We start from the raw sequence: 11,335 nt of genomic DNA on the forward strand, positions 1-11,335 counted from the left end.
GTTTATTTTTTGGTGCTCGGAGTCCTTTACCAAAATTTACATATAGGCCTAATTTTTTAAAACAATTATCAATATCATCTTTTGAAATTCAAAAAATCATCTCGCAAATTCTTAAAGATTCTCTGCAGATTGTACAATTTCATTTATACAACTCAGAAGGCCTTAATTAAGGACATGCTAATTTTAAATAAAATCTTTTATTTAGAAGATAATTTTATAGTCATCTTCTAAGATTTTATTTTATAATTGATAATCAATGGTGCTTGATTATTATATTTTATTTTTATAACAATATTCATATTTAATTGATTATATTTGTTTGCTATTAATTTCCGGATCCTCGTGGTCATCCTTAATTAAGGCCGGACGAGTTGTTTCTCTCTCTCTCATATTGTGTTAATTTTTAATTATATATATATTTATTATAAAATGTGTTTGTATTACATTGCTCAGCATGTATATGTGAATTTTCGTCCCGATACAGCAGCAGCTCTGTCATTTCGTTTTGAAATACATAGTTTTACTTTTCTGATGCATCAGCAGACACTATTTGATCAGTTCGACATCAAGATACACTATCGAAAATACGCACAATGTTACCACAATCTGTAAAAGACAATAGAATTCAAATACATATCTTAAAAGCAAACTGTTTCATGTTCACATTTTGCAGAAAGCTGATACATATAAGTTTTATTTCTAAGTTATATCAGTGAATTATTTTCTAAGTGATAGAAGTTCTGAAAACACAAATTTCCCATCACCCTCTTTTTTTTTTTAACAGATAAAAAATAAAATGTTTTTAAGTTTGTAGGTGCAGTACTAACTGTATTCATTGTATAAACCAGTGTTGTTAGAGAAACAACTGATTAACTTCAGTCAATGTTGTTTAGTCAACTGTCCGAAGACAGGTTGTAACTCATAAGTGATACCAAAAGACATCATTCATGAGGTAACTAAGGAGATTATGGGTAGGGTAACCAATTTCTTTTCCCCTCCATTGCATAGTACATCGCTGACTAATCAGATTTCAGATGTATACAAACAATATTGTTCTTCCTCTGACACATATATCGTCAAGTGAGATGTACTGCCTGATACAGTAATGTATTTATACTTGACCTCTAATGCCAGCAAGGAGAATCCTATACTGTAGTACATGTATTTGTATAGTTGACACAATATCTTCTTGCATCCTCTCCTGTACGTTTCTCCTAGTTTTTCCCACTTTGTAGTACTCTCGTAGCAAGATGGAGGAATGACTTGCCAATCACCAATGTGGGTTATTCCGCAACAGTGAAACTGAAAACACAGAATAATAAATTTGTTAGCAATTGGTCATTCTTTTATAAGGTCTGTTTTTACTACCAAAGCTATTTTGAATTTTCAGCATTCTAATTTGACATCTTGACTTCTCATAACTAGCATGGGAACTTGCCATGTCAGGCCGAAACATCATTTTTAAAAGTTGGCACACTGGTAAATATAGTAAAAAAAACTGTCTTCAAGAGTGCCAGTTGTAATATTAAAGATGTCAATCACAACCTTATACTGTATTTCCCAGTATAGGAAACTTTCAACTGCAGAAGTTGTTGGGCATGGAAATTCAACATGGGCCCAGAAATGGTCAATTTTGTCTAGATCCCTTTATCATGGACAACAGGTTTCTTATACATACTGCAAATCTACGTCACCATTCTCCTGTCTTTACTTCCTGAAGTGAACACAGATTGTATGCTTTTGATTTCAAATGATTACACCTGCCAATAATTTTACTAAAATTATTATATGATACGTGCATCAATCTGTTATATAAATTAACTCGTAGATACCAGAGCGTTTGAATAAAACACTCCTTCGACACCCATAGTGTTAATTCTTAAGAGTAACATTCTGTACTTATTACCTCCCTCCAAATATATTGTAACGGAACCAATGCACATCAAAATATACATAAACGTAAACATGGTATGTTAAAAAGATCTACATAATATATTTTGACTGTATCTGTGGACTGGTGGATAGCATGCTGGCTTCAAGATCTGGAAGTCCCATGTTTGATTCCCGGGTTCGGATCTCAGGGAATTTTCCTTGAAGAAGGTGAAGTCCCTGGATGTTTAGAGTTTGGAAAATATATCAATACCAATGTGATAACGAGTGTGCTGGGTTATTAATTAATCATTCTTCAAAATATGAAAATACAATTATATTGTGAAACCTGCATTATAAACCGACCAGTGATAGTTCCATATAAAATTGGTCTTTTACTGATTGCCTTCTTTTTAAAAAAAGTAATGAGTTAAAGTATTGCATGTATATAAAATGAAAGAACTTGGAATGTGTTGTTAATTATAATAAGTTTTGTACTTACAAATGGCTTTTAGAGAACCCGGAGGTTCATTGCCTCCCTCACATAAACCCACATCTTCAGAAGTGGTCGTTGTTGGTCTTGGCGCCACTTGTTGTTTCCTGTGAGGGTGCGTTTGTGTAGTATAGTGTAGAGTCAAAGAGTGTGTGTGTTTTGAAGTTGAGTTGTGTGCCGAGAATTTTGTTGGGGTGTGTCTTCGTGTGTCTGTATATTTCATATTGTTCTAGTGTGTTTAGTTTCTGGCTTTTTGGTTGGATGTGTAGTATTTCCATGTCTGTGTTGATGTCTCTGTGGGTTACAAAACAGCTCCACATATGCAGAACACATCACAAATGCTAACCACACCCACACATAATAATTTTTCATGAGGAAGAACAAATTAATTACAAATCAATGGGCGTACATAAGAATATGAAGTAATTCGGTAGAAAACGTTGGTGATTATGATGAACGTAAATGACATCATCGAGTATCAGTATAAGCCTATTGATATTTAATTAATTTTTTTCCTCCTGAAAAATTATTTTCTGTACTGCCACATGGAAGGTTTCAACGATATAATATATTATATTTTATAATAGTACATTATGCAACGAGCCTATAATGAAGGTAATTAAGAAGCGAGTAGGGATATTTATGAAACGAGCGCAAGCGAGTTTCATAATTTTCATACGAGCTTCTTAATTACCATTTTAGGCGAGTTTCATACGACTTTTTATGCTCGACCATATTTCTAACTTGATATTATTAATTTTCTTTGTATCTGACCTTGGCCAATGTCCCGTATGTTGTGAGATGTGCGCAGACGCGAAAGTATTGATTTTTTCCGAGGAACAGATGTTCACATTGACCTTGCTAGGCCATAAGAACCTACAGAGATAACATTAAAATTAAATTAAACATTGAAAAACGAGATGACAAATTGAATTTATTTGAATATTATTTACAATTAACGCTAATTATTATAGTAACAGAACATAACCTTCTGCGACAGTATTGGATTTCCAGCCTCCGTGACTTTTCGCTAATTCTCTTTCGATTGCATATCCGAGAATAATCGATACTTGCGGTTTTATAACGGTAGAAAGCTGACCTGTCATTGGCTGAACAGTTGTAACCTGAATCGTCATTGGCTGAAAGACCTGACCTTTAATGAGTAGGTGTACTTTAATGACATACATTAAAGGTCTGCTACCAGGTGTATAATTACTACATTTCGGCATGGTCGAGCATAAAGTAAAATAGTCTTGACTTCTCAGTAGGTGTGGTGGCTCCTACTGTCCTCTCTCCCCTGTGAGCACCACCTGATATGAACAAAATCTTCCTTAGTTTAGAAGAAATTACTGTATGTAGACAGAGTGCCCAATACTACGGCACTTTTCCAATAGCAGGGATGACGAAAACGTGAATTTCTGTAAAATTCTTCAAATTTATTTTTATTTATTTTTTCAGAATCAAGATACTGTTACTGTATATTTATTATATGGTTGGTTATTTAACGACGCTGTATCAACTACGAGGTTATTTAGCGTCGATGAGATTGGTGATAGCGAGATGGTATTTGGCGAGATGAGGCCGAGGATTCGCCATAGATTACCTGGCATTCACCTTACGATTGGGAATAACCTCGAAAAAAACCCAACCAGGTAATCAGCTCAAGCAGGGATCGAACCTGCGCCCGAGCACAACTTCAAACCAGCAGGCAAGCGCCTTAACCGACTGAGCCACGCCGGTGGCTTACTTATTATATAATAACATAATTTACTATAGTTTAATTTGAAGTTCAGCTGAAATTGGTTCAGAAAATGTAACATTCTACTTTAAGGCTTTTCCGGTCATTTTTCCCTAAAATGTTTTCTCCTTATACCATTTTTCCCTACAACAATTATTCCCTAGCAATTTCTTTCCCGAAACCCTTCTTCTCTTATACCATTTATCCCCTCAAGTAATTTATACAATTTTATAACAATTACATTTCTTTCTTACAATTGGCTCTCTTTTGACAAAGGAAAAATTTTACAGTCTGTACAGAAATGCATGTAGAGTGTTAGTTGGGAGACCGGAGGGAAAAAGACCTTTAGGGAGGCCGAGACGTAGGTGGGAGGATAATATTAAAATGGATTTGAGGGAGGTGGGGTATGATGATAGAGACTGGATTAATCTTGCACAGGATAGGGACCGCTGGCGGGCTTATGTGAGGGCGGGAATGCACCTTCGGGTTCCTTAAAAGCCATTTGTAAGTAAGTAAGTAAGTACAAAAGAAACCAAATGATCTGGAAATGTACAAAAACTTGCCCAGACATGTTCAAACATTTTAACAAGGGCCAGAACAGGTCACATTGTCACTCAATTGTACTTACACCGATTTCACATTTCTGATAATCCTACTTGTCTGTGGTGTAATAATCGTGATGAAGATCTGGAACACATTCTTCTATACTGTCCATCCATAAACCACAAAAGAAGTAAATTAAAATCATCAGTACCAGTTGCAGAAGACACAGCCCTGCAGTATATATTGACTACACTGCACCTCTGGCTACTAGCAACAGGCATCTATAATGAACAACGATCAAAATACCCCTCATTTCTCGTGAAAAACAACAACTGAATAGACTACATTGGACTATAGTGGACTTTATGTTGTCAGCAAACAGCTGGATACATTAAGAAGATTGATTGACATTTCTTTCCATGGGAACAGTTGTAAGCAATTACAACTTTTCAAGTGGAATATCAAACGCTCTTATAAATTACTAGCCGTACCCGTGCGCTCCGCTGCACCCGTTAGAAATAAATATAAAGTAATTACATAATTAAAATAGGACATTTGATCCAGGGAACATTCGTGTTTGATATAAGGATAAATCGTTTATTATGTTACTTAATTTAAATTGTATTTGCATAATTAAAATGCGATCATTTTGATCCAGAGACCACTCATTTGGTCATAAAAATTATTTTAGAAAATACAGGAAACGAATGTACAGAATAGCCTATCAAGTTTTCTGTGCATGAGAAGCTATTTTAATCTTACCTGTCCGCGATTCACTCAGAAGTTACTGTAATAACATTATAGCATTATGTCCATCTAGAGAAACTACACTTTCCAATGGTGAAATAATAATTAATTATACAAATCGGTTAATTTAGCTTCCGATATTACTTCATACAAACACAGAAACATTATCTGTAGGCTATCTTTCATAGCTTTCGATTGTTGCTGTCCAAGGCCCCTTATAGACGAAGTCATTTGTTTTTTAGTTCATTACACGGCCTTAGATGGCAGTTATTTTAATTTTAAAACTCATTTATCTCATTAAATATCAGACCTATCAAAATGTTTCAAGGAATAAAACTTATCGCAAATTATTTTTAAAGAAACTTTTGTTATGTAACATTTTTCACAAAATCGATAATAAGCGAGATATTTCGATTTATTTAATTCAGGCCCCCTTATAACCCCCCTTTTAAATAATGTATTTTGAATGCCATATAGCCTAAAATCTAAGTTACAACGAACTTAATTGAGGGGCTTAGAACAAAAAGCAGGTAAGTGATGGAAACCTAGTTTTGAGGAAATTACAGTTAAAGTTCTACATGCAATGGAATATTATACACTAGTCTGCTGAAATGATGCCCATATAGCAGCACTGCACAGTGTGATCCCTTACCTGATTTTATCACAAGGAAGCATCCTTTTGGGCTGTCACAACCCGCACTTACCTCATTTTTTAAAATAATGTCACTTACCTGCTTTTTGTTCTAAGCCCATCAATTTATATTCCAATTTTCATCGAAATCCGTTCAGCCATTATCGCGTGATAAGGTAACAAACATACAGACAGACGGACAGACAGCCATACAAACAAAAATTTCAAAAAAGCGATTTTCGGTTTCAGGGTGGTTAATTATATATGTTAGGACCAATTATTTTTGGAAAATCGAAAATTACCAGAAAAATTTCGGCTACAGATTTATTATTAGTATAAATGAAGTAGGATACCTAAGATTCCTCAAATTATAACCTGATTTCAGAGTGAGGAAAAAACTACTTTACAATGGGCACGTATATCACAGGAGAGATTCTAGAGGGGAAAAGGAATATTGGACATATTACAAGAAATCGGAATGCAGAACAATTGCCTTAACCAAAGGCTCAGCGAATGCAATTATTATAGTTAAAGAGGAAATCATGCCATGGAAATGATCAGGAGAAAGTTCAGGCAGAACTTACTTACCATCATTGAAAGAGAACAGTTAAGGAACACCCCGAAGTAACCCCATCACAATTGATTCGAACAGAATTACCAAAAGTTGCATCTGGTGTTTTATGTCATTTACCAGAAGGAGAAAACTTAAAAAGGACTCTTAGACGGGAGTGTAGAAGCTATCAATTAACCGAACCAAAAGCATTGAATGAATTACCCGAAAGATATATGAAAACATTGAACGAGATAATTTTTTTTATATATTGTATGATACCTATGAAGATGAAGATTTTGAAACTGATGATGAGCGAATTTTGGTGTTTAGAACAAGAAGAAATATGGAGCTTCTACTGAAATTGGGTTACGAGACAAGGAAAATATGTACCTATAGGGAGAAAAAAATTGGGTAATGTGGTTTTAGGGAAAAAGGGTCGGGGGGGGGGGGAATTATTTTGGGAGTATATGTCCAGGGAAAAATGACCATGAACCACTTTAAGGGCATGAAAGAAATGTTAGGCTTGTTCACGCCGGAAAAACGTAAGCACACAGGAAAATCTGTCTTTAAATTAAAATTATACAGAAAGACAGGTTTACTTTATTCATTTTTACCTTGGACTGCAAGTTATCCCATAACTTGGTATTATTTTCATTCTTAGCATCCAGTAAGAAAATTTCTATTCGTTCACACATGATTTCTCCGTCTGCATATATGATTGCTTGCGCTGAAAACATGACAGCAATGACGGCTATAAGGAGTACTGCATACTGAAAAGAAACACACATTCAATCAGAAATAACTTTGGCACACTGTTTGCCTAATGCAGGGCTGGGCACATCACGTGATTCTGAGAAATGAGCGCTGTGTGCTTTAAAGAGCGGGTCTTGCGAGTGCTCTGACGTATGCATACTGTACGTCATTCAGTGTTGGTGCAGTGGTGACTCTGCAGTATGATGGCGAACTTTGAAGATGGAGCTTCTGCTCATACATTAAAGCGGCCCGCTACTCCCAATGCTTTTAATGTATCATGGGAGGAGGAGTTCTTTTTCGTAGAGAGCTGTGGGTTAGCAAAGTGTTTAATTTGTCATAAAACACTCCAACTGATTAAGAAGTTCAATATCCAACGACATTATTTTTTTACAACATGCTACTGAATATGACAAATATATTGGTAATGAACGCCATAAATTAATACAACTTAAAGAAAATGTTTCTCAGGTGCATTATATTAGAGTATCTATTTGATATTATATTGCATTATAAGTTATTATACATTTAGTAATATATAATTTTAAATTATACAAGTATTGTGATATATCATAGTATAGTATATTAAAGTTCATGATATATCATATATCATACATCATATTATATTATATTATATCATATCATATATATAATATCATGTCATATCATGTCATATAATATCATATCATATCATATCATATCATATCATATCATATCATATCATATCATATCATATCATATCATATCATATCATATCATATCATATCATATCATATCATATCGTCGTGTGAATGCAAGAACTAGGTAACTCGATTTTTCATATTTTGTGACATTGCCTATTTATTTATTTATTGCACTAAGGAATATGTCTCGTTTTCATTTACCTATTTGTTATATTGGAAAATAGATGTCGCTGGTATCGTTCGATCAGTTACCAAGTTCTTGCATTACATTTTGTGCAATTTTTGCTATGCTATAAAAGAGGTAACTAAAAAACGCAAATTTTGAGTTACCTAGTTCTTGCATTCAGACGACGATATTATGTATTAACAGGATGACAATAATGCACTTAGTGAATCGGCTATGAGAATTAGCTACAAAAATTTGCCACGAAATTGCAAAGGAATTGAAAACATTCATGAAGGTGAATTCAGCCATCGATGTTTATTTTTTGTCAGATGAACTCTGTCCACAGCAAGTAGGGGAAGTGTAAGCCATACGCCTGTCTCAGAACCGTGGTGAGGAGAATGCAGTATGTGCGTATGGGTTATGTAAATAAGCCTAATGATTTGTGTGTGTGCATAGAGCGAAGTTTATTCCATTAAATTAATAAGAGTGTTATAAAGTCTGTACTGTACAATGGATTGATGTAATGTCCTTATAAACTATTATGTACTGACAGACTGAATGACTAGAACAACCGTGGCTCTTGTTATATTAATGCTGTAATGAGAGTCCGCCACTGCATGAGCGTTCTGCTCTGGCTTGCCTTGCGGAGCGAGAGCAGCTCTGGCCGGCTAAATGGAGCCGCTCTCATGCCCGGCCCTGGCCTAATGTTTAGTATACAAGATCATTTTTATTCCTCATGCTATTTAAATCAGTTTACAATTTACTGCTGGGTTATTTAGAGTCGATTTTATTTTTTTATTTATTTTATTGGGTTATTTTACGACGCTGTATCAACATTAGGTTATTTAGCATCTGAATGGAATGAAGGTGATAATGCCGGTGAAATGAGTCCGGGGTCCAGCACCGAAAGTTACCCAGGATTTGCTCGTATTGGGTTGAGGGAAAACCCCGGAAAAAATCTCAACCAGGTAACTTGCCCCGACCGGGATTCGAACCCGGGCCACCTGGTTTCGCGCTGACCGTTACTCCACAGGTGTGGACTTTAGAGTCGATGTGATTGATGATAGGAGATGGAATTTGGCGAGATGAGGTCGAGGATTCGTCATAGATTGCTTTACATTCGCCTTACGGTTGGGGGAAACCTCGGAAAAAACCCAACTAGATAATCAGCCCAAGCGGGAATCGAACACACACCCAAGACTAGGTATATCTGTTGGTCAGGTAGATTCAAACTCTTGGGGTCCAAATCAAGTTCTCCAAACATCTTAAATCCTTTTAGCGTTCTTTCTACTAATTATTTACTGTCAGAGTAACAAAATCTACATCGACATAAGGTATAGTCCTCCTATCACGTCTTCAATATAATCCCTGTGCTTGGTGCTGCAGCACATTCGAATTATAACAATATTATCTTTATTATAGAGATATCTACACCTAGTACCAACCTTGTAATAAAGTGAAGCTGACACAATATGAAATTTAACTTGTTGTGAAACATATTGAAAAGGTTGCTTTGACAGTTCTGCAGTGCAAATGTTGTTAAATATTGTGCATGGTCGATTTTAAACTTATTTGTAAGTAGTTCTGATTATTGTGTCGTTTAACATTTTGTGAATTTGACAGTTAATATTTTTAATATAAATTTCTTTGAGATATCTAAGTTCAGCAAAGCTCAATTTTATAATTTTTTTTTAGCAAAAAGTCGCGAGGTTAGTGAAAATTTGGCAAATGTTTCTTCTCAGCCACAGCGTGATGTCGCGAACTTTCTTCCCGGAACTAGTTTTACATCCCTCTGTGAAAACTCAGCTAATAATAATAATAATAATAATAATAATAATAATAATAATAATAATACTTAAAATTTTAAATACCGATAATGTAAATTGTGAACAATTTTAATAATGCAAATCAAGATTTCAGGTATAACTCCCTGTAAAGATGATTTGAATAATTTCGAAGGAAAAATTGTTCCGGGGCCGGGTATCGAACCCTGGACCTTTGGTTTATCGTACCAACGCTCTACCAACTGAGCTAACCGGGAACTCTACCCGACACCGATCCAATTTTTCCCTCTATATCCACAGACCTCAAAGTGGGCTGACAACCGTCAAGCAATCAACTTCGAGTGCACACTAACTCCGTATGACTTAAATTGTGGTTTTCTGTTAACGAACAGTGACGTGTAACACGTAACACTCGAAATTATTCAATTTTAATAATGGCTCCCACTTGATAAAATTCCGCGTAGGCCACTCCACTGGTGGAGGCAATTCTTGTAAACAAAGGAAATTTAATTTTATGGGTGAAAATCTCGCTAATTAACTTGTATTACCAGTGAATAGGGGTTATAAAGAATGGACACTGAGCGAATTTTCCTGTGTTTTGTTTCTCTGTGCGCCAGCGTTTAGTTCTACTTTCAAGCGCTAGAGGTTAATGTAATCGAGCATATGCTAAGATAATAATTGAGAATAGAGTTGAGATACAGGATTAAAACATCGCTTACCTTATTGCATAATCCAGTAACGCTTTGCTTCAAATAAATTCAAGTTAACAGCTTTTCCTTATTTCTCAGTGACGAACTAGTTGTAATAATAATTTTTTATATTTCAGATATAATAAGTTATATTATAAAATAATATAATACATTATAAAATTATGTTTCAAATTCGTTTAATATTTGTATATAATATAATATAATATAGATATATGGTTTTACTTCTCATAAGGGTTTTGTTTTTCCATTTTCAGTGCTATCAAATCATTACATATTTTAATTGTTGTTGGGGTCAACGTCTCAACTCTCATTATAAAGGAACTCTAGAGTCTAGACATTACAGTTAATGACGGATTTATTATTTTATGGATCCAATTTATTTTATTTGAGTACATAATGTACCTAGATGTATTAATTATATATGTTATATTTCCGCTGTGTCGACTGCTAGATGGTGTGATGTCAGCGCCAACTCTAGGGAGAAAGCAGAATCTCACGCTCTAGCTGGCTTGAAGGTCATTGAAATCAGTCCGGGTACATCAAAGGTACCGACGCGAAGTGTCCATTCTTTATAATACCTATTCGCTGGTATTACTAGTTAATCACATATAGGCCCGTGTCATGTGTTACTTGCAATACATAAAATGGGATTCCCAACGTCGTAGATT

The 11,335-nt window shown here is 35.0% G+C and overlaps 1 long non-coding RNA gene across 1 annotated transcript; it reads right to left on the reverse strand.

Annotated features, from left to right (window-relative positions):
• Positions 1–376: 376 nt before the first annotated feature.
• On the reverse strand, positions 377–7,461 carry LOC138715626 (uncharacterized). The gene is made up of 3 exons (XR_011336516.1): positions 7,189–7,461; positions 1,123–1,302; positions 377–606 (listed from the first exon to the last, which is right to left on the reverse strand). It is a non-coding gene; the product is annotated as an uncharacterized lncRNA (long non-coding RNA).
• Between the last annotated feature and the right edge of the window lie 3,874 nt (positions 7,462–11,335).

Source organism: Periplaneta americana, chromosome 15 (assembly GCF_040183065.1).
Source record: "Periplaneta americana isolate PAMFEO1 chromosome 15, P.americana_PAMFEO1_priV1, whole genome shotgun sequence".
NCBI classification, from domain to species: domain Eukaryota; kingdom Metazoa; phylum Arthropoda; class Insecta; order Blattodea; family Blattidae; genus Periplaneta; species Periplaneta americana.